The sequence below is a fragment of the Triturus cristatus genome, chromosome 10, assembly GCF_964204655.1.
Source record: "Triturus cristatus chromosome 10, aTriCri1.1, whole genome shotgun sequence".
In the NCBI taxonomy this organism is placed as follows: Eukaryota; Metazoa; Chordata; class Amphibia; order Caudata; family Salamandridae; genus Triturus; species Triturus cristatus.
In genome coordinates this window covers 125115856-125138693 of record NC_140593.1, presented here as the reverse complement: position 1 = coordinate 125138693, position 22838 = coordinate 125115856, and the positions used below count along the sequence as shown (strand labels likewise).

Genomic DNA, 22838 nt, shown 5'->3' with positions numbered 1-22838 from the left:
TTTACAGTTTCCCACGGCAGAGTATAAATCAAACTTGTTGACGGAGGTTCTGCACTCTCCTACGACCACTTCAGAGCCTTTTCTGCCCTTTAATGAGGCCATCTTGGAGCCTGTTTTGGATATATGGCGGAAACCTCTTTCTTCTCCGGCGGTTTCCAGACAGGTTGCAAGAAGGTATAGGGTGGCGCCTGGGGATCCGGACTTTCTATCAATTCAACCGTCTCCAGAGAGCCTAGTTGTGCAGGCATCCTGCTCAAAGCATGCTTCGGGTGCTTTCCCTCAGTCACCCGCAGATAGGGAGTCTAAGAAGGTGGACCAGGCTGCTAAAAAGTCCTTCTCTTCAGGGAGTATGGCATTAAAGTAATCTAATGCCACGTGCTTGCTGGGGCGTTACATACAAGCATTGATGGACTCAATGAAGACTTTGGCCCCTAAGCTGCCCGAGGGCGATAAGGCATCCTTCTTGGGGGTGGTTACGGACACTCAGGCCGCTGCCAGACAGGTCATCCAGTCAGGATTGGATACGGCGGATTCGGTGGCGAGGATTATGGGCTCCTCCATAGCTGCAAGAAGGCAGGCATTGCTCTGTTCGTCGGGATTCTCCTCGGATGTCCAAACCACATTAGTGGATTTGCCATTTGATGGGCAGAAGTTGTTTGGTGAGAAGGCTGACTCTGCACTGAAAAGATTCAAGGACAGCAGATTAACAGCAAAGTCTCTGGGTTTGCAGGCTCCTGCAAAGGGTTCTAGTTTTAGCAAATTTAGGGGCTTTGGAAGATCGTCTTTTCGCTCCTACCGGCAGCCTCAGCAACAACAGCAGCAGCAGCAGCAGCAGAATCCCCTCTATAAATCCTATAGAGGGAGGCAAAGGGGTCGGAGAGGTTCTGGACGCAACCCCTCCTCTTCCTCCTCCTCCTCTACTCCCAATGAGGCTTCAGGGAAGCAGCCCTAGATCCCCCATCCTGGATCATGTAAGACATGTGGGGGGTCGGGTGTCCTACTTTCTACGTTGTTGGAAATCTGTTACAACAGACCTTTGGGTTTTGAACCTCGTAGAGACTGGGTACGCCCTGCCCTTTCGGTAGTTTCCTCCCCCTTACCCTCCTTGTCAAGGTTACTGCTCAGAGGACCATCTGCTTCTCCTGCAGAAAGAGGTTCTGGCTTTGCTCCAAAAGGGTGCAATAGAGGTGGTTCCGGAGCACGAAAGGGGTCAGGGATGCTACTCCCGGGATTTTCTGATTCCCAAGAAGGACGGCAGATTGCGTCCGATATTGGACCTCAGAATCTTGAACTTTTACCTGAAACAGGAGAAATTCAAGATGCTGACCCTTTCGCAGGTTCTTCAAGCGTTGTAGCAAGGAGACTGGATGGTGTCGCTCGACTTGCAGGACGCGTACTTCCACGTCCCAATCCTGAAGTCGCACAGGAAGTATCTCCGTTTTACGGTTAGGTCGCAACATTACCAGTTTGCGGTCCTCCCGTTTGGTCTTACTACCGCACCTCGAGTCTTCACAAAGGTGATGGCAGTGGTGGCTGCTCATCTCAGGAGGTCAGGGATTCCGGTTTTTCCCTACCTGGACGACTGGCTTCTGAAGGCAGAGTCCCCAGAGATGGTGCAGCATCATCTGCAGGTAACCTCTCAGCTGTTATTCGACTTGGGTTTTTCGATCAATGTGCCCAAATCTCACCTGGTGCCCTCTCAACGCAACCTGTTCATAGGGGCGGTACTGGACACTACTGTGTGTCGAGCATTCCCTCCTCCTCAAAGGATTCTCGACATTCAGGAGATAGTCCCTTTATTCCACAATGGAGCGGTTGTTGCAGTTCTGAAGGTCCTTCGCCTGCTCGGTCTGTTCGCTTCCTGCATTCTGTTGGTCAATCATGCACGCTGGCACATGAGGGCGCTCCAGTGGTGCCTCCGCAAGCAGTGGTATCAGCACAACGGGGATCTCAGGGAGTCGATCAGGATCTCCAGAGAAGCTGCAGCGGATCTATCTTGGTGGAGCGTGGAGGGCAATCTGTCGCAAGGAAAGCCCTTCCATCTGCCTCCATTGGTGGCCACAGTGATAACGGATGCATCCACCTTAGGGTGGGGTGCTCATCTGGGGGATCTGGAGATCAAGGGTCTTTGGTCTCCAGAGGAAAGGTTGCTTCACATCAACCTTCTGGAATTGCGGGCGATTCGTTTGGCGCTCAAGGCCTATCTCCCTTCCCTTCGCTGTCGGTCAATTCAAGTCCTGACGGACAACACTACCGCGATGTGGTATGTCAACAAGCAGGGAGGAGTGGGGTCTCTTTGTCTGTGCAGAGAGGCCCTGCGTCTATGGTCCTGGGCTCAGGACCATCAGATTTGTCTGATGGCAAATCTGGCCGGTGTGTTGAACGTACGTGCGGACAGTCTGTCGGCAGTTCTCCGCCGACCACGAGTGGAGGCTCCATCCGGAGGTGGTTCGTCACGTCTTGCGGACGTGGGGGACCCCTCGGGTGGACCGGTTTGCCACCCGCGAGAACGCGCACTGCCCGTCGTTTTGCAGTCTCCAGTTTCCGATGCAGGGGGCGTTGGGGGGACGCGTTTCAGGGGACGCGTTTCAGTTGAGTTGGAGCTCACGACTCCTTTACGCGTTTCCTCCCATACCCTTGATTCCTCAGGTTCTGAGGAAGATTCGCCAAGACCGGGCCCAAGTCATATTGGTCGCCCCGGACTGGCCAAGAAGTGTGTGGTATACAGATCTTCTCCACCTCTCCTCGTGCCCTCCGCTCCGTCTCCCTCTGAGGGCAGACCTCCTCTCGCAGTCGGAAGGGCAGGTTCTACACCCCCACCTCCAGAGCTTACACCTTCATGCCTGGAGATTGAACAAGGCAACCTGAGTTCTTTCTCTCTTCCACCTGATGTGGTGGACGTTATTTTATCGGCCAGGCGACACTCCACCAAGTCCATTTACAGGTGGTCTAAGTTTTTAAAATGGTGTGGAGAGAGATCCATTGACCCTTTAAAAGCCCATCTTTCTAATATGCTCCAGTTTGCTCTTTCCTTGGCTCAGCAGGGCTGTGCTGTGGCCACGGTCAAGGGCTATCTTTCGGCCTTATCAGCTTTTCTATGCCTTCCAGATCAACCGTCACTATTTAAATCTCCGGTTGTTCTGAGGTTTATCAAGGGCCTTACGAACATGTTTCCTCCCACTCCCTTTGTAATGCCTCAGTGGGACCTTAATCTTGTTTTAACCTTTCTAATGGGTTCCCCATTTGAGCCTCTACATAGCTGTCCTTTGAGGCTGTTGTCCTTTAAGGTGGTCTTTCTTGTAGCCATAACCTCGGCAAGGAGGGTGAGTGAGCTTCAAGCTCTAAGTTCCAAACCTCCTTTTCTTACTTTACATGCTGAAAGGATGGTTCTCAGGACCAGGGCTGCCTTCCTGCCAAAAGTTGTTACTCCGTTTCATTTGGGGCAGTCTATTACTCTCCCTGTTTTCTATCCACCTCCTCATCCCTCCAAGGAGGAGGAAAGACTCCATCGCCTGGACCCGAAGAGGGCTGTGAGTTTTTATCTGGACAGGACTAAAGACTTTCGTCTTGATGATCAACTCTTCATTGGCTACGTTGGTCATTCGAAGGGTAGAGCGGTGCACAAGCGCACACTATCGAGATGGATAATCCTTGCCATCAAGATCTGCTACGCCCTGGCTGATAAGACTCCTCCTGAGGGCATTAGAGCTCATTCGACTAGAGCAAAGTCGTCTACATCTGCTTTGGCCCGGGGTGTTCCTGTGGCAGATATTTGTAAGGCCGCGACTTGGGCCTCCCTCCATACTTTTGCAAAGCATTATTGCTTGGATTCTGAGATGTGGAGGGAGGGCCACTTCGTGCGCTCTGTCTTGAAAGACTTTCTGGTATAGGAAGGTGGACACCCTCCTCCGGGAGTGGGGACTGCTGTGGGAATCTATTCACAAGGTGAGGAATCCACTGGCAGATGTATCCATCAGAAGAACAAGTTACTTACCTTCGGTAACGCTTTTTCTGGTGGATACAGTATCTGCCTGTGGATTCCTCACTGACCCACCCGCCTCCCCGTTGTCCACCTTTGTATACCATGAAAAAGGTTTTGTTAATATGTTTTTATACTTTCTTGTACATTTGTAGGAAATGCTTGTTTATTTAGCATTCCTTTCCTTTGTATACTGTGTATATGTGTTGGTATATTGTATACTGTGTATACTTTGAGTCTGTCGTTGGTCCACCTGTTCGCCTCGAAGGCACGGAAAAAATGGGTGGAACTGACGTCATCACGCCGACGTGGACCTCTTATGGCTCCGGTGACGTCATACGGAGTCGCGAGCGGAGCCGATGTATTATGACATCGCCCACGTCGACGTGGAATGCTGGCGCAGGGGATATTCACAAGGTGAGGAATACACAGGCAGATACTGTATCCACCAGAAAAAGCGTTACCGAAGGTAAGTAACTTGTTCTTTTGACACTCTACTAGTTTCTCTAAGGTGAGCCTTAGGGCTGTAAGAATCCGTAGGGACCTCCAGTCTGGTTACTGCTGCTATATCTATTTTTGGCATTGTTTGAGCCCCAAGAACCTACTTTGGGTTCCGCACCAACCCGGTGCTGACTTCCATTCCAGCTCCAAGAACTGTATCAGCACCTTTCTTCATCAACACCATTTCTTATGCCGCCAGAGTTTGCACCCATGCTGACTCTTTTGTCCGACCCATAGCTCAATATGTTTCGACCCCAGTGAGGTTCCTGTACTACACTCCAGCGCACTTGGTTCCCATACATTCTGATTTAGTCAAAACACTTCCTCAGCCATGCAGACATCCTCAGAGACCCCACTGTCTTTTTGGCTTGGATTTTGGCCATAGCTTTTCACCGCCTGATGATGGGAATGATTCAGCCTCGCATTACGATGAGGATACTTTCTATATGGACTTAGAGGAGGCCAGTGGGATTGATCTGGCTCCTGGTACAGGGTTGAATTTGCCTTTTGGACTCCATCAGAGGAGAGTGCCTCAGCTGCTGTGATTAGACTGGCTAGCTGAGGTCCTGGGCCTACATTTGCCGTATGACAAAGTTAAGACAAATCTTAAATAAGGTTTTGAACACTGGGCTAGTCTCATTTGCGCCATTACTTCCATTTGTTATGTTATGTTAGCAGGTATTTATTAAGTACACGGTTACTCCCGGGAGCGTCCCGGCGGCTCAGAACAAAAGACCCGCAACACTGAGCCAACGTACTCCTGTTTAAGGCTGCTGTTGGAATAACCAAGTTGTTAATTTCCTTCTGAAGGTGAGGAGATCCTGGGATTTCCTCAATGCGAGTAGCAGGCCATTCCAGAGGAGAGAGGCCATCACTTGGAAAGATCTGCCACCCCTCCGAGAGAGCTAGATACGCGGGGTAATGATCAGTGACTGGGCGGATGACCTCAGAGTTAGGCACAGAATATAGTGGTGCAGTCTATCCCCAAGATATGGGTCCCAAGTATAAATTCAGGAAGGCCAAGATACAGAGCGTTTGCATAGTCCAATCTCGACACCACCAGAGCTTGGACTATCGTCTTCCGGTGGAGGACCGGGAGAAGAGGCAGTAAGTTACTCAGCATCCCAAAACAGGTCCCGGCCACTGGACCTTCATTGAGAGAGAGTCATCAAATTTGACGCCTACATTTTTTATACTCTGAACGGCTGCAGTGGGAGGTGACATGTCTTGCGGCCACCAATGATGCCATAGATCACAGGACCGAGAACCGAAGAACATCATCTCTGACTTCTCAGAGTTGCACTTCAGTTGGTTTTTCCCAAGTCGATAGAAAACCTCTGATAAGCATGTGTTGATTTCCTTAACTGTTAAATTCTGAGCTCTTCCCGCAGATGAACAGCAAATGTGTCATCAGCATATGACACTATCTTAGCCCCATAGTTCTCTCCGAGACGCGCTAGAGGCGCCATATAAACATTGAACAAAGTGGGGCTAAGAAACAAGCCCTGAGGGACCTCCACATTCATAGGAGAAATGGGTGCTGAGAAAGGCGGGCACCAAATGGTTTGCTGGCGGTTGTTCAGGAAGGAATTAAACCATCTCAACTCCGTGCCTCCAATCCCGCCCTCTTGGAGCCTAAAAGTCCACTGTGGGGCACGGTATCGAAGGCCGCGGAGAGATCCAGCAGCACCAGAGCTGCCCTGCCCCCCTGTCCAAAGTGATTTTAATAGTTTCCACGACTTCCAGGAGGGCAGTCTCCGTGCTAAAATTGGCTCTAAAGCCCGATTGGCTTGGGTGAAGGAGATGGTTGGCCTCAACAAAGTCCGTGGTCACCGAATTAACATAGCTCTCCAAAACTTTGAAGAAATATTGTAATAATATAGCCCTGATCAGCACCCTTATGGGGACTTGGGCTAAGTCTTTCTCTTGCCACCAGTGAATAGAAAGGTGGCCAGATTTCATAGACTAGCACTGGATGACTCTAATTATTTTAAGCAGCATTCTACTCCTAAGAGTTTCGTGGTTCAGGCCTTTACCAGCAAATGGAATCCTAATGCATTCCCCAAGACTCCTCCACACTGAGTTGGAAAGGATTGAGGAGTTAGGGAAGTGAATGTTCTCTTCTACCAGTTTGGCATTGAAGTGAGTTAATGCGGTCTGCCTTTTTAGGCCGTTATACGTATGCCCTGTAGGACATGGTCAGCAAGATCTTGCTGACAGCCCTGTATGAGTTCAGGGCCTCCTTGGTTAAAACTATTCATGATCACCAGAATGCAGACAAATGCACTGGCCTTAACACTACAGATTGTTTGGTGCTCCTTCACCATGCATAGGTGCTATCAGCAGGCTTTACTAGGGACATTCATGATTTGCCTATGTGGTTTTTTTTGGGTCAAAGAAAGATAAGGTGGTGCAGAAAAGGACTGTTTGTTTTTTTATTTTTGGGAGTTTTATATAGTGGGAACTCTACCGGAATATGTCCAAGTATTTTATATGAGCACCAGTTGTGTGATAGAGGGATACATTTCTTTCTTTCTTTTTTTGTTAGGCACAGGGAGATTAAGTGATTTGCCCAGAATCACAGGCTGCTGTGCATCCCTGCAGAAACTCGAACCTGGTTCTCCAGCTGCGAGCTCGACTGCTCTAGCCATTAGGCCACATCCTCTCCCTTTTGACTTCATTAAGGTGAATAGTCTCCTGCATTAGTGAAGGAAGTGACCTGATATGGGTCACCTGGGTCACTCACGACCACCTCTCAGCCCTCCAAACAAATGAAGAGTCGATCAGACAGTAGATAATACAAACCAAGTATATTTTATTCAGGTGCACTCTGGTGGAGTCCGGTCTGACCAGCCTCCGTGGATTAATGCAGAGGGACTGACTTCAGCAAGAATGGCGATACATAATGTACAATGCAGAACCAATAAAGACACACCCTCACTGGAAATTTCCAATTGGTTGCTGGTGAACATAGAAGATACAGAAGGATGGGTTTAGATCCTTAAACAGACACATGCTATCTCACCGCCAAGGTCACTCTGCCTGTGCCCACCGCTCTTAGGGTGGGAGCAGGCCTATCTAATGGGAAAGGTATGTACTGACAAGAAAAGCCTATTCATTAGCACAGCGAAGCTCAACCTTTGAGAACCAAAAACTATTGCAGCTGCTTTCAGCTGGAGCAGAGAGAGGGAGACAGAAGTTAGTTTCGATAATGGCTCAAGATGGCGGCCGAATATAAAATGGTGCCGTTAATGCTAGCTTAAGACAAACAATGCATGGAGAACTCCGCTAAAACATTTTTATTCCAACATTAGGATCTGCTATGCATTGGCCAAGAAGCAGCCTCAAGAATTACTCTGGGCTTTCTTCATCGTACGAAGGCTATTACCACTGCATTAGCTCTCAGAGCACCCGTCAGGCTGCTAAGTGTGCATCAGTGCACATGTTCATGAAGCACTACTGGCTTGGCAGCCAGGTCTGACTTAAAGGGAATTTTGCCCACACCACAGAGACCCTCCTCCTTCGGTGGTACTGCTTGGGTATTTTAGGAAACTAGCTTTTTGTTGCTGTACCCCCCACTTTCTGCTTGGTATCTGGTGCAATCTGAAAGTGTGCTGGGTTCTTGCCAACCAGATCCCCAACACCAGTGTTCTTTCCCTAAACTGTACGATTGGGGCGTCCCCTGTCCAGCTTCGTACGTTCTACGAAGCCCTCAGCTGTGTGTTTGGGCAGCCGGACTCCACTGGTGCCAGTTGGGGACCCTGGGCCTTCGATGCCGGCGGTTCCATTCCCGGCGGGCACCGTGGATCCAGGCCTGGATCCGTATCAATGCCCGTCAAACTTACTCAACTTTCCCTGGCGATGACACCCCTGTGCAGGCCGTGCCCTCGGCCGACGTCAAATCCTGCGCATGAGGGTACTTTTGTTGCCTTGTTTATCCCAGGTGTTCCCTATCACCCTGAGGGTGGTGTTGAGGACTCGGAGGGGTCGCTGGACCCTTTGACAGACCAGCTGGAAGAACCGGACTGGAGAGAGGAATTGGGTGACGCCAGTGGTCTGGCTAGCCCAGAGCTTGACTTGCTTTCTTCCCCTACTGTGGCTATGGAAGAGGGAGCTTTCTATGCAGGGGTGGTACGTAGGGCAGCCGAGGCCTTAGGCCTGGAGCTCCCTAAAGTGGCAGTCAGGACTAACCTCCTGACGAAGGTGCTTCAACCGGCAGCTATTCCAGCGGTGTCGCCATACTTGCAGCGCTTGTCTGTGGAAGCTCTGTGTTTTTAATGTCCCGTTTTTGTCTTTTACTTTAGTATGTGTTTGGACACTTATCCCCTGTTTTTAAGCCTGGCCTCGCATACTCGCACTGCTGACATCTAACCTGCACTATAATTGCCTGAAAAACACCGCACTTTGCGGGTCCTTTGCCCCCGACTCGTGGCGGCCACATTGGGTGTGGGTGATCCTTCGCGCGCTCTAGTCCCCTTTCTATTTCGCTAGGCGTGCTTATAGGTAGGTAAATCTTGGCAGCTCGCCCTATTCCAGCGGTGTCGCCATACTTGCAGCGCTTGTCTGTGGAAGCTCTGTGTTTTTAATGACCCGTTTTTGTCTTTTACTTTAGTTTGTGTTTGGACACTTATCCCCTGTTTTTAAGCCTGGCGTCGCATACTCGCACTGCTGACATCTAACCTGCACTATAATTGCCTGAAAAACACCGCACTTTGCGGGTCCTTTTCCCCCGACTCGTGGCGGCCATATTGGGTGTGGGTGATCCTTCGCGCGCTCTAGTCCCCTTTCTATTTCGCTAGGCGTGCTTATAGGTAGCCATGCTGACGCGCAGCGGTCCCGCGCAGCGGTCACGCCGGACTGACGCCGGAGTTACGCCAGAGTTCAGCCCGTCTGTGCCAGTCCGGGCCCAGACGGGCATAGGGCCGGTCCCCCTGCCCGACTCACGGATGCCATCTCCGGCTTTCATCAGGTACACGAGGGATGAGCTCATGCTTTGGCGGCCACCGAAACTCGCCGCATGTAGGTATGTTCACGAGGGAGGGCAACCGTTCCTGCCCTGCGGGGCCTGTAATACGGGTCTGGTAACGGCCAAAGACAATTGTTTGTTGTCAATGGCCCTGTTGAACTGTCGGTCCCTCCCTAGTCATGCGACAGAAATTAATTCCCTCATTCTCGACCACAAGTTGGACGTCTTGTTTTTAACAGAAACCTGGATCTCTTCCAGCTCCGGCCCGGATATGGTCAGAGCACTTCCACCAGGCTTTCTTATATCTCACCTAGATAGACCAGTAGGGCGGGGAGGTGGAATTGCCATCCTTTACAGGGATACGTTAACCTGTAAGGTCCAGGATGGAGGGATGAGCGACTGTGAGAGCTGTCAATTCTCTCTACGGTTGTCGCATACCGCTTCCTTGGCAGGCCTCCTTGTCTATCGCCCACCTGGGACCATGGGCAACTTCCTCAACTCTTTTCTTGAAACGGTCGCGCTTCTTGCCTCTTCCACAGTCAACTTTGTGGCACTAGATGACTTTAACATCCATTTTGATGACCCCTCTGACTCTCTGGCAGTAGATCTTCAGGGTGATCTGAAAGCATTCGAGATTAACCTGGTCAATTCAGGTGCAACGCACGGGAAGGGACACTTGCTCGACCCCATTTTTTTGAACTCGGAACGCCTTAAAGTACTGCCCGCGCTGGTTCTGCCCTGGACAGATCATTTTATGGTTCCGGCCCTGTGGCAGTTTGATGTCCCAGTGGTACCTACACCTAGAGTATACACGGTGGAAAGAGCCTGGTCTAGGCTCTCAGTGGATACCTGGGCAGTACACTTGGAGGCGACACGTCCCCCCCCCCCCGGGCCTGACCCGCTAGTCGCTGATGCGAACTTAAACACCTGGTTGACCAACTCGCTCGATGCTATCCTCCCTAAGAAAAGACTACTCACCAGGTGTAAGAGAGTGGGCTCAGCTCCCTGGTACATGCCAGAGCTCAGAGCTTTGAGGAAGGGTTGCAAGAGGCAGGAGCGGATCTGGAGGAGGGACTGGGGCGAAGTGAACCGGAGTGAATACCGGGCAGCACTTAACATCTACAAATCCACCATCCGGGCAGCGAAATTCAAGTTCTTTGAGGAGAAAATAGGACTCTCTTCTAATTCCTCGAAAGAGTCGTTTAAGGTCATCAGAGAACTTCTGCAAACCCCCGAACCTCCGGTCACTCATGACAACCCGCGTGAAAAATGCTCAGAATTAGCCACGTTCTTTAAATCTAAGATAGAAAACATCTTGGCGTCCCTTCCTTGGTTAGCGCAGGAGCAATCCTCCGAATGCAACCCTGGGTCTCAGCCTGGGGTGAGGACATTAGAGCTGGACTCCTTTGGTCCAGTCACTGTGGACGAGGCTCTTGGGGTCTTGGTGACCCTGAAGAGTGGGTCTCCGAGAGATCCGGTACCGATGAAATACCTGAAGCAGATAGCTTCTACCATCGGCAGCCCAGTGACGGACCTTTTGAACCTATCCTTCACTCAAGGAGTTGTGCCTCCCAGCTGGAAAGGAGCGGTAGTTAAGGCCCTCCTGAAGAAGCCCAGCCTGGACCCCGCTGACCTTGCTAATTTTAGGCCTATCTCCCTGCTCCCCGGCCTTAGCAAGGTGGCGGAGAAACTTGTGAATAGGCGCCTTTCGGGTTTTCTTGAATCCAACTCTCTCTTGGGTGACTCCCAAACGGGATTTCGCCCTGGCCAGGGGACGGACACTGCCCTGCTGGCAGTCGTGGAGAATGCCAGGAGCATTTTGGATTCAGGGGGATCGGTGGCAGTGATCCTCCTGGACCTTAGTGCGGCATTTGACACCGTAGACCATCAGGTGTTACTCCAGCGGCTGTCGGGGGTGGGGGTCTCCTGGTTGGCCCTGAAATGGCTCGCGTCCTTCTTAGAAGATCGGACGTTTGAGGTCTGGGAAGGCCACGAGAAGTCAACATCGATTCCCCTCCAGTGTGGTGTGCCACAGGGCTCATCGCTGAGCCCCACACTATTTAATATCTATATGGCCCCACTGGAGAGTGTGGTACTGCCACTGGGTATCAAGATCATCAGCTATGCGGATGATACCCAGTTGGTGGTTGGGCTTCCCCAGCCGGCGAACCAACCCGACCTGCTGCACACATGTTTAGCCAGGGTCTTCACCTGGATGTGCAACTCAGCACTTAAACTTAACGGTTCAAAAACCGAACTGATGATGCTGGGGACCTCCCCTCCCTCCTTGTCACCTAGTAGCTGGCCTAGCTGTCTGGGAGCGCCACCTACCCCAAAACAGGAGATTAAGAGCTTGGGGGTGTGGCCGGAGCAGGACCTATCCTTCAAGACACACGCAAAAAAGACCGCAGGCGTGTGTTTCGGCCTGCTCCGGTCAGCCCGGAAGATCCTACCCCTCCTCCCGATGGCCACTAGGAGGTTACTAATCCAGGGTCTCATCATTTCACGGCTAGACTACAGCAATGCGCTGTTTCTGGGGGCTCCAGAATCAACTCTAAACAAAATGCAACAAGTGCAAAATGCTGCCGCCAGGCTTTTGACAGACCTTCCCAGGCGGCAGTCAGCCCGACCTGCGCTGAAGGCGCTCCACTGGCTCCCTGTGAGAGAGAGGGTGAAGTTTAAAGCACTCTGCATGGCTCACAAAATCTTGCAGGGAAAAGGGCCCCCTATCCTGCGGAGTATGGTCCAACCTTATAAGGCCTATCGCGCCCTCCGCTCAGACCACCAACATCTCTTGCAAGTCGCGAAAGTAAAAAAAGCCAGGACTGGCGGTAGAAGATTTTCCGTCAACGTGGCAGCATTATGGAACTCCCTTCCGCATGCCCTTCGCTCCGAAACTGGCACCTTGCGATTTCGCAAACTTTTAAAGACTCATCTGTTCCCTGCTTGGTGCTCTGCTGGTTTGGTGTGTACTCTTGACGAGCGCTGGGATGCCCAAGGGTAACCACGCGCTATACAAGACTCAATAATAATAATAATAATAATAATAACTTCCTCTGAACCCCTCTTGCCCTTTAATGAAGCCCTCACGAACTTCCTTCAGGGCACTTGGTCCAAGCCCAGCACAGGGCTCCTGTGGAACAGATGATTGCCCCAGCCACAACCCAGCTCCTTGCGATCACACTTTCCTCACCCAACACCCTTCCCCCAGGAGCTTGGTGGTCCCAAGTTTCTTCTTCCAAAGGCGCATTCCCTGCGACACCCCCGGATAAGGAATCCAAGAAGCTGGATCATCTTGGGAATCGCATGTTCTCTTCCTCCAGCTTGGCACTGTTGTCTGAATACCCCGTGCCTCTTGGGCCGATACTCCCATACCATCTGGGATATGGTTGCACGGTGCTACCTTAGTGCCCGGAGGAGGCCCGGGCTGTTTTCTCCCAAGCCGTGGCAGATGGGAGAGACGCAGCAAAATTCGCAATTCGCAGTGGACTGGATAACACCGACTAACTGGGCAGAGCGATTACCACGTCGGTAGCCCTAAAGTGCTATGCCTGGTTGAGGGCGTCTGGTGTTTCGGGGGATGTTCAGTCAACTCTGTTAGACATTCTCTTTGAGGGCCGTCACCTTTTTAGTGACAATGCATACTCTGAGCTGGAGCGCTTTAAGGATTCTTTTGCTACGGCCAGATCCTTGGGCCTCGCTGCATCCTCCCATCCACTACAGTTTGCCTTTCGTCCCTTTCGTGGATATGCAAGGGGCACCCCACCAAGTCCAAAACAGTCAAGCCACCGGCCCACGCAAGCTGCCCAGCCTCTGCATGGATGTGGGTCCCAGCAACATGGGTCTTGGAGCCAGCGGGCTGGCCAGTCCACCCCCCCCAGCAGCCTCCAAACCCTCCTAGTCTGACCTTTCAGGCCCATCTGCGGCCAGTGGTTGGCAGGATTCGCTATCACCCTCACCCCACTGGCAATCCATCATGTCAGAAGAGTCGGTTTTGCAGATACACCTAAGGGGCGACTTCCTCCCCTTTGAGACTAGTCCTCCCTCCATGCCACCGTGTTTAGTTTGTATGTCGGAGGATCATTTGGAGCTTCTCTGCTAGGATATTTTAGCTCTCTTAGCCAAGGGAGCTATCAAGAGGGTTCCTGTGCCAGAAGTAGGTCGTGGTTGCTATTCCCACGACTTTCTGGTGCCCATGTAGGACAAAGGCCTGTGCCCTATCCTAGACCTCGGAGCCCTCAACCACTTCCTCCAGAAGGAGATTTTCAAAATGCTAACCTTGGCTCAGGTGCTATCTGCCCTCAACCCTAAAGACCCCCCCCGCCCCCCAACAACCCCCCCTCCCTTCTGCCCTGTGCTCAGAACTGCCCATAAGAAACTTGCAGAGTGCCTGTCGCCCTGAAAAAGAACTATTGATAGAAAATGTGAGGACGTGGCTTCCCGTATCTCTCCCCCCCCCTCCCCCCCCCGCTATTACAAAGAAAGAATCCCCAACGTGGGTCACACACCAAAGTTCCAAAAGTCAGTCTTAGAAAAGGGAGGCGTCTCTCCGGGTCCCGACCCCATCACAGCCCGTTACCTGTCCAGCCAAACCCGATAGTTAGCAAGCATAAGGGAAGCCTCATTCCCAGGATAACCTCATCTGCCAGGGCCCTGCAAGGAAGCCTCACTCCCAGCATTGCAATCTTGTGTGGCTCGCTCCGTTCGATACTCAAGCCAGTCCGCTGCCTCCACTGGATGTTCGAAGAACCAAAATTTCCCCCCAGCTTCCACTCGAAAACGTGCTGGAAATAACATAGAGTACTTCAGAACTTTATCTCTGAGTTTCTGTTTCACCGCCATGAAGGATCACCTTTGACGCTGCACTCGTTGCGTGAAGTCGTGGAAAAAGGAGCTGTCCGCATTCTCAAAGCGAAGTGGGGCTCCCATTCTGGCATTTTGGAGGATCACATCTCTGTCTCGGAAACTCAGCACTCTCGCCAGCATTGGGCGTGGGGGAGCTCCCGGTTTGGGACGACCACCCGGAACCCTGTGTGTTCTTTCAATAACAAAAAACTTACTGAGGTCCTTAGGTTTCAGATTCTGCAGGACAAGTTCTTCAATGAAAAGGTCAGGCGTCTGTCCCTCAGCTTTCTCTGGCACACCTAAAATGCGCAGAATATTGCAGCGTAAGCGCCCTTCATAGTCCACTAGCTTGAGTTCAGTGGTTTTACGAAATGTTTGCATGTCTTGCATTTGACCCTGGAGCTGGATGACGTCGTCTTCGAGACTTGTAGTGGTGAGTTCTACCTGTTTGACTTTCCCATTAAGCTTGGTGAGATCGGCTCTGATGAGGTTGACCTCAATAGCAATGGTGTCCATTTTATGTTCTAAGGCGGCTTGGCCAGTGGTGATTGCCTTCATACCATCCTTTAATGACTGTTCCTGGTCCTCACCTCCCTGATCGCCTGCGGAGCCATCCCCTGATTGTCTGCTCTGGAGCATATCTTTAGGGAGGGTGTAACGGTCAAGTCTGTTAGTTTGTACTGCTCTTTGTCCCTTCACGCCAGAGGCTTTGCTCTTCTCCGTTGCCATTGTGACTCTCTAACTATAGTACCTTGGACAGCGTGTCTCAGCGTTCAGCAGTGGTTATAAGCTCACACGGTATATCCACAGGATCAAGGCTCTGTCCGTCTGTCCACAAGTGGGTGTAGGCGGAGGTGCAATGTAGACCATTGACCCCAACACACTTCCCCCGGATGGTAGGCTGGCGTGTGGGTGGCGGCCGAGGTAGGTGAGTCTGGGTGCTTTCGGTGCTACTCGGGCGTCCCACTGCTCTCTCCCAGCCTTTGTATGGCCTGCTACGAGGCGAGGTCCGACTTACCAGCGCGGTGAAAATCCTTGATTTCACCTCGCTATCTGCTGGCTCGGGTCCGTACAAATGCTGCCGAAAGCCTCTCCGTGGGCATGGCCGTTGGGCCGGCCGCTGCACGCTGGCTCCAGTTTTAGCAGTCAGGTCTGTGAGTTCCACAACTGGGGCAGGTACAGCCTCGGGGGTACCCCGGAGCTCCGTATTCTGGGCTTCCGTCCGCCAGGATATGTGTGCTTGGGGCCTGCCGGGACAACAGGCTGCGCCTTAGCCCTCTCAGCGGCAGGACCATCAAATTTAGTCCCCGGCTCCACTGTTCGAGTAGGCCCACTGCTTCTGGGACCAAATACTTCAGGCTCCGGAAATTGGTGGCGGCGGGAGTCTGCAGAGGAGCTGCCGCTCGCACTCGGGTGTGTTTTCCCATGACGGGGCATCAGGATAACTGGGGGAAGGATAGTGCTCACGACAAGCTCAAGCGGCCATTGAGTCTCGGGTCTTGGCCACGTCCCCTATTAGTGCGCTTTGTATTTTCAGATTTCAAAACTCCACACTTAGAAACTTTTTGAAGCAGTACATTGAAATGAATGGGCTTTTCCAGTTAATTGCACGTAAGTTACTTTTCAAGTTACTTTTCTAACTCAGTGCTGGATACCTAGATTCAGCTCTGGGACATTTCCTGCAAACAGGTGATTAAACACATTTTGGTTATTTGTGCGATTTTTAAAGAATATTTTTAGATGTCAAAACTCCACACGTAGAAACTTTTTGGAGAAAAAGTGTCAATGTTATCCTATGAAAGGAAAACAGGTTAACGGTTCACAGGTCAGTAAACAACTGTGGGAGTTAAGGTTCTGGGGTTAGACTCAGGGGTCCCCCAGGGTCAATGATGCACCGTTGTTGCACCCTCAGCGGCACTAGGGCGGCCGGGTGAAGAGTGTTGAGGCCCAATGTTATCCAATGGGGGATAGGGGGCCTCCGGTTGGTAGCTGCTGGCAAGCAGGCCACTGGGTTGTGGGAGCAAAGCTCCTAGGGTTGTCAGGGCAAATGGGGAAACAAAGTAGCACAAAAGGTGCCCCCTCAGCGGCACTGGGGCGGCTGGGTGCAGAGTGCTGTTTCGACGTCGGGCGCCCTGTTTTCCACGGAGAACCTCCGGTGTGCAAAATCACTGCAGGCAGGGAGACGAAGGACTTCTGGATGCGACCACCACTTGTAGAGGTAAGTTGGGAAGTTAAGGGTTGGTTAGGCACTGTCGGTTGGGTCACACAAGGCTGTGGGGCGTTGGGTGCATGGGTGCCTTTTGGAGTCGGATCTTCTTACCAGCTCCTGGTCGCTGTTAGGGGGGCCTTGTGGATTTAGGCTGCAGACGTTGGCTGGAGGCTTGAGGCAGATCAGGGGTTGCTGGATCTCGGGTCAGGATCGCCGGGGAGACCACCTTGTGGTGTTTTTCCACTCAAGCTTGGGTCGGCTTCATGGGGTGCAGAGTGAGCTGGATTCGCGGTGTCCGGCAGGAGCCAGAAGCTGCAGTTTGAACAAGTCCGGTGTTCACAGGAGATTCAGTCTTTGAAGTGAAGGCAGGCAGGTAGATCCTCCGGGGTTCTGAGGTTGCTGGCTGTAGGACACACAGGGATTTCGCAGGAGCAGGTTCGAGGGGAGACAGGGCTGGGGCCAAGTAAGAGACTCCACCGGTTGGACCCAAAACGTGTGCTGTCTTTCTACCTTGACTTGCACAAAGGATTTTTTGGGTGGACGATCAACTCTTCGTTGGCTATGTGGGTGCCCAGAAAGGTCAGGCTGTGCAAAAGCGTACCATCTCTCGATTGGTTGTCCTTTGTATCAAGATTTGTTACTCTTTATCTAAAAAGGAACCTCCAACGAAGCTGCAAGCTGATTCTACTAGAGTTATGGCAGCAACTACTGCTTTGTCACGTGGAGTCCCACTCATTGACATCTGCCAGGCGTCCGCGTGGGCTTCTATGCACACATTCACCAGACATTACTGCATGGATAGTCAAGTCCGGAGGGATTGCTACTTTGCCCGTTCTGTCCTCCAGGACTTTCTGGTGTGAACTTGGTTTGCAGTCCCTCCTCTGGGGTTGGTATTGCTGGTGTATCTATTCTAAGGTAAAGAATCTATAAGTAATGGTCTCTTTCAGATTAACAAGTTACCTTCGGTAATAATGTGTCTGTAAGAGACATGGATGAGTTATAGATTCCTTACTACCCCACCCATCCTACCCGCGCTGCGAAATAACTTCTAGGGATAGGGACTCCCTTGCAGGGCCCTAGTGTAGCGCACCAGTGGTCAGTGTCTTTCATAGCTCTGCGCTTTTGGCATGGAAAGTCGTGTCAGAACTGACGTATGTGTGCAGGGGAGGTGTCTAAGTAGACACTGCAACATCATCCCGGTGACCACGGTACCAACGATGGACGCGGAGTCAACTGACGCCATGTACCTATGTGCAAGGGTACTGCTGAAGAAAAATTCTCTGAATCCAGTCTGACGCCTGGGGGTAATTCTAAGGTGATATATCTATAACCAATATATGTCATCCTTACCGAAGGGAAGTAACTTGTTCTTCTGACCACCTCAGGTGAGGGCCTTTGCTCTCGGAGGACAGTAACAAACCTTGCTTTGGGCAGAGGTGTTCACACGTCCTCCAAGCAGGATGGACATTCCAGGGTGTGAAGCTTCAAAGGCCCTTCTGCTTTTTTATGTGACCCCAGGCCTCTACAGATAGATGTGCCCACCCCCCTGTCCTGTCCCCACTATTTGGCGACAAGACAGGTGAGAAAATAAGTTAAATTAGGAGGTGTGCCCACATTTAGCCAGCACCACCCCTAGGGTGAGCCAGGTGATGTGGAACCCACTTTTTAGAATCCTCCATCTTGTGGAGAGAATTAGCCTGTTAGAATCAGGATTATGCCCACTTCCCCCTGGAAGTGGTCATATATAGGGTGTATTTGCCTTACTGGTATACAGCCCATTGGCTACTACCCGGTACTCTCCTTAATTCCCCTAAATTGAGTATTAAGGTGGAAGCCACTCACCCCTGAGCTTAAAATGTAATGGACCTAACAACAAAGAGGACAAAGAAGAGCTGCTGAACCTGAGAACTGAGTGCCGGCTGTGCAGTTTTGGTGCAACCCCTGCTTTGCCTCCTCAAGACTCGACAGTTGAGAAGAAATATCTTGTCATTCTGCTGTGTGGCCTCTAAGCACCCCAGAGGACTACTAGCCTTCGCAAACTGTCCAAGAAGCCCCTGGGAGTAGAGGAGCTACTCCCCTGCAGACAGTCCAGTCCAAGGACTTGCACCTGCCCAACCTGACCAGCGCAGCGACTGACCAGGGAAATGGTTGTCGTGATCTTGAAGGTCAAATTTGTCTCCCCACAGAGTGTGGAGGCACCAGTACCGACCAGAGCTGTGCATTACCAATACCTGGGGTAATTGACACTCTGCAACCAGTGCCGACATCAAAGAGTCCAGTTGGGGCTCCAACTGTACCAGAACCTAGCAGCCGCCGAGGGACTTCTAGACCCCTGAGACCCATTTCAGGAGTGGCCCAGCAGTCCTGATTTTGTTGACAGCTGAGGGTAGCGAAGCATAGCAGTCCAAAGCCCACTCAGGGGAGGTGGTGTGGGCTAATAGTAGTTTGTTGTTAGATCAAATAAAAACCCATCAACATACAAAACAATAAAAACATTGTCATGATAATAAGATACTAAAATTGAAAGCGATCAAGCAGCCACAATACATATACATGACATTTCACATCTGGTATGTCCACTTTTTAAGGGACCAAATATTAAAAACATGGACACTATTATTTATCTACCTTCAAAACCTTAGATCTTATGTGCCGTGCAGCTTACAGGTTTTTTGACACAGAAAAAAACACACAAGGAGTACATATCCTTAAAGCCAGGTGGCAGTTTTAAATTCTCAGCCTGCAAAGTGGGGTTACCTATAACCCCTTCAGAAAAATAATACATTTATCCAGGTGGTACATCTGGGTTATATTTAAAGACCTTCTGTGTTATCTAGGGCAAATGGTGCAGTGAGTAATGGCTGTTACATTTCTAATAGTCTGCTGATCGCTATACCAACACAACATTCGTTTGAGTCATTAACTACCCTGGAAGATTTGGATTGATGTTTCTCCAACATGTCTCCCATCTTGGTGTTAGGAGTCCAGGAGAGCCATATACAGGAGGAATAATACATTGTAGCAAAAAGGGATGTTCCTCCTTCCAAGCCCCTCCCAAGTGGCACTGTACACCAGAGCTTTCAGTAGTCACAGCATGAGGAGGACCTGCCTATCATCACTCCAGTAAGTCATGTAGGGAAGCCTCTCAGCCTTATCTAATGGAACACTTCCAAAGATTTCGAATCCCGATAGGGTTAACTTTATTAATCTTTCTGACATTATTTGCTGTCAGGAAACTTGGTTGACTGAAGATTTTTATATTGATGGTTAGTGCACCTCTTTTCAACCAGCATCGCCATCTAATTCAGGGAGAGCTGGTGGGGATCTAGCCATCTTTTTTTGTGTTAAATGTATAGATTTTCACTCTTCGAAGTGCTGGTCCTTGCCTTATTTCCTTGTTACTCTTTTTTGGAGGGGGGGGGGTAGTTTTATTTAGCGTGAGCTCGACTTGAAGGTATCGGAGTGCTTTACATGAGCACCCGTTGCGTTAGACAGACACATTGATTTTGTTATGCACTGGGAGATTAAGTGATTTGCCTAGAATCACAGGAAGTAGAGTGTGCCTGCCTAGGCTTGAACCCGGTTCCCCAGCTTCGAGGTTGACCGCTTTAGCCGTTAGGCCACATTTTGCTGCTGAACCATTTAGTATGTTAATAAACTTTTATTGTAATTTTTTAATCCGTCAATGTGCTAAGTGATTGACTGGTTGGGAAAATGTTTCAATTTTTTTTTTCTTTTTCTTCAAAACGTAAAATACATTGTTTGCATAATGTGAATAGGACATTTTAACTTTGTTTTATGTAACCATTATGATGATCAAGTGTGTGGTTTTAGCAACTCATTGATGCTGCCACCCATTTTATGCATACGGTTTATGGTGAAGCCTTAAATGTATTACTTTTAAGGATAATCTAAGCTTCACTAGTGATAGAAGTGGCCCAGTAAACACACTTTTCCTGTCCTTTGTGGGAAACCGCGGGGAGAGTACCATTGATCATATTTTGTTTACAGCTGAGTTACTTCCGCCTCCTTTTAGAGTTTAATATAATAAGCAACTGTGATAGTGATCATAATCCTCTCATTATTAAATTAAACATTTGGACTAAGGGTAGGAATTTGAGTAGAAAGGATAACTTGGAGTTCTCTTAGGAAGAAGCTAAAATGGGATAAGGTAGATCCCATTGTATTTTATAATAAATACTTTGGGTTCTTTTATAGTTTGCTTAGCGGAGGAGTCTGGGCCAGCGACAAACCAATTTGAATATAACAACATTTATAATTCTATCTCAGACAGTTTATCTGTAAGTAGACCTTCTCGTGAGCCTCCCACCGTACTGGTGATTCAATGCAACTAGTTCTGCTGCCCACAAACAGCTGTTGAACACCCTGAAATGCCGCCCTCATCTTGCACCAGAAGCATAAAAGGCTAGAAACCTTTATAAATTAATTTTGAAGGAAAGGAAAGGTGAGATAAGGAACAGAGTCTTTTAAAGTTTGCATAATGGCCGGGAGGTTAAGGGTCATTCTGTGAAGTAGTCAAATGGCTTTTCTCGATGGAGACAAACACACTGAAAATAGAAAACTTGATGTCTGTTGGTGGTTAGGTGGCTCATTACTCAAAACAAAAATGTCTCTATTTAGTCAGGAAGCAAATTCAATTTTATAATGCAAAGGAAATTCCACGAATGGGGAATAAACAAATCCCTGTCCTGCTCCATTCCGACAATGCGCCCATCGTCGCTCGAATGGCAATTTGTTTACACCTTCTTCTTGACTTAGTTTTCTCCTTTTATGAATGGCCTGGATTTGTAAATTAATTTGACAAAATCATACGTAATGACTTGTGGCAGCCCATGTACTAAATTTAAGTGTTACACAGTGAGGGACTCTCGCTTATCAAAGGTAAAATTCTTCAGCTATCTAGGTATTTTGCTTAGTGCATCTCTAAGCTGGACTCCTTTATTGATTTCTAGAAAACAGCATTTTGCAAATATAGAGTCCATGTTTAGATTTGCTGCTGGGCTAAAACATTCCAATGGGAACAGTCTTGTCCTAACTGCCAGGTTCTCCCTGAACTGGAAACAAACATCCTAGCACCGGTTTCGGAGTTTCACCCCTCATCAGCCAGGCTATCTTGACTCTAGTGGCATGGAGATTACGGGACCCACGTCTGGGTATACCTGTCCCACTCGGGGTGACAAATGCAAAAAGAACAATTGATGGACGGAATGCTGATCAATGTCAGTCACCCCAGTACAGAGATCTGGGCCTAAATCCATCGTTTTTTGCTTTCTCGCCCTAAGTGCGCCGGGTGTGGCCAGACGTGTGTCCCAGGCTCACTGTGTAACTGAATTCAAGCTAGTCTGGTTGATGAGGTGTGATGCCCTGAAGCCAATCCCAGGTTGCTTGTTTCCGGTCCAGGGAGGACCTGAATTGGCAGTTCGGGCTGGACTGCTGCCATGAGGAAATGGGTCAATACTGATATCCATATGGCTGGGTCCAAACTGGGGTGGCATGGTGAGCGATAGAAAGATGGATTTAACCCAGATCTCATGACTGGTGGTGAAAGTTTGAGTTGCTCTGCATTCCCTCCATCATCTGTGTGTCTTTTGCTTTCTCACCCCAAGTGAGCCGGGTATGCCCAGATGTGTGCCCTGGGCTCACTGTGTCACTGGATTCAAGCTAGCCTGGCTGATGAGGGGTGATGCTCTGAAACCAATCCTAGGATGCTTGTTTCCAGTCCAGGGAGGACCTGGCTTGGCAGTTAGGTTTTGACTGTTACCATGAGTAATAGGGTCAAGACTGATTTGCATATGACTGCGTCCAAACTGTGGTGGCATGTTGAGCAAAAGAACAATGGATTTAACCCAGATTTCTTTACTGGGATGAATGTTTGATTTGCTTTGCATTCCGTCCATCATCTGTGTCTCTTTTGCTGTTAATATTAGCGCTATGCTTTTTGAAAAAGTCAGAGAAGATTATACCTTGTGAGTCTTCTTTATAATCCTCTCTGAATATGTCTGTGTGTTTAATGTGATGATGTTGTCTTGCTATTAAGCTTTGGCCCAAAAATTATTTTTCCGGAATTTGCATCTGTGTATTTATTGTGATGACATCGCTTTGCTTTCATGGAATCTGTATCTGTGTATTTACTTTGATGATGATGCTTTCCTTTTATGGCCTCAGACAAATAAAGATATTTTGATTGGTTGATTGTCTCAGAGTTGCGAAGCAGAGCAGTCCAAAGCCTACTCGGGGAGGTGTTGTGGGCTAATAGTAATAGTAGTTTATTGTTAGATCAGATACAAATCCATCAGCATACAAAACAATAAAGCCAT

General features: G+C 49.8%; 1 protein-coding gene across 3 annotated transcripts in view; it reads left to right on the top strand.

The window, feature by feature from the left end:
* The window catches only part of TOPAZ1 (testis and ovary specific TOPAZ 1), a 1878688-nt gene that overhangs the window by 1032409 nt on the left and 823441 nt on the right, over positions 1 to 22838 (top strand). The gene's annotated exons all lie outside the window — the stretch shown is intronic.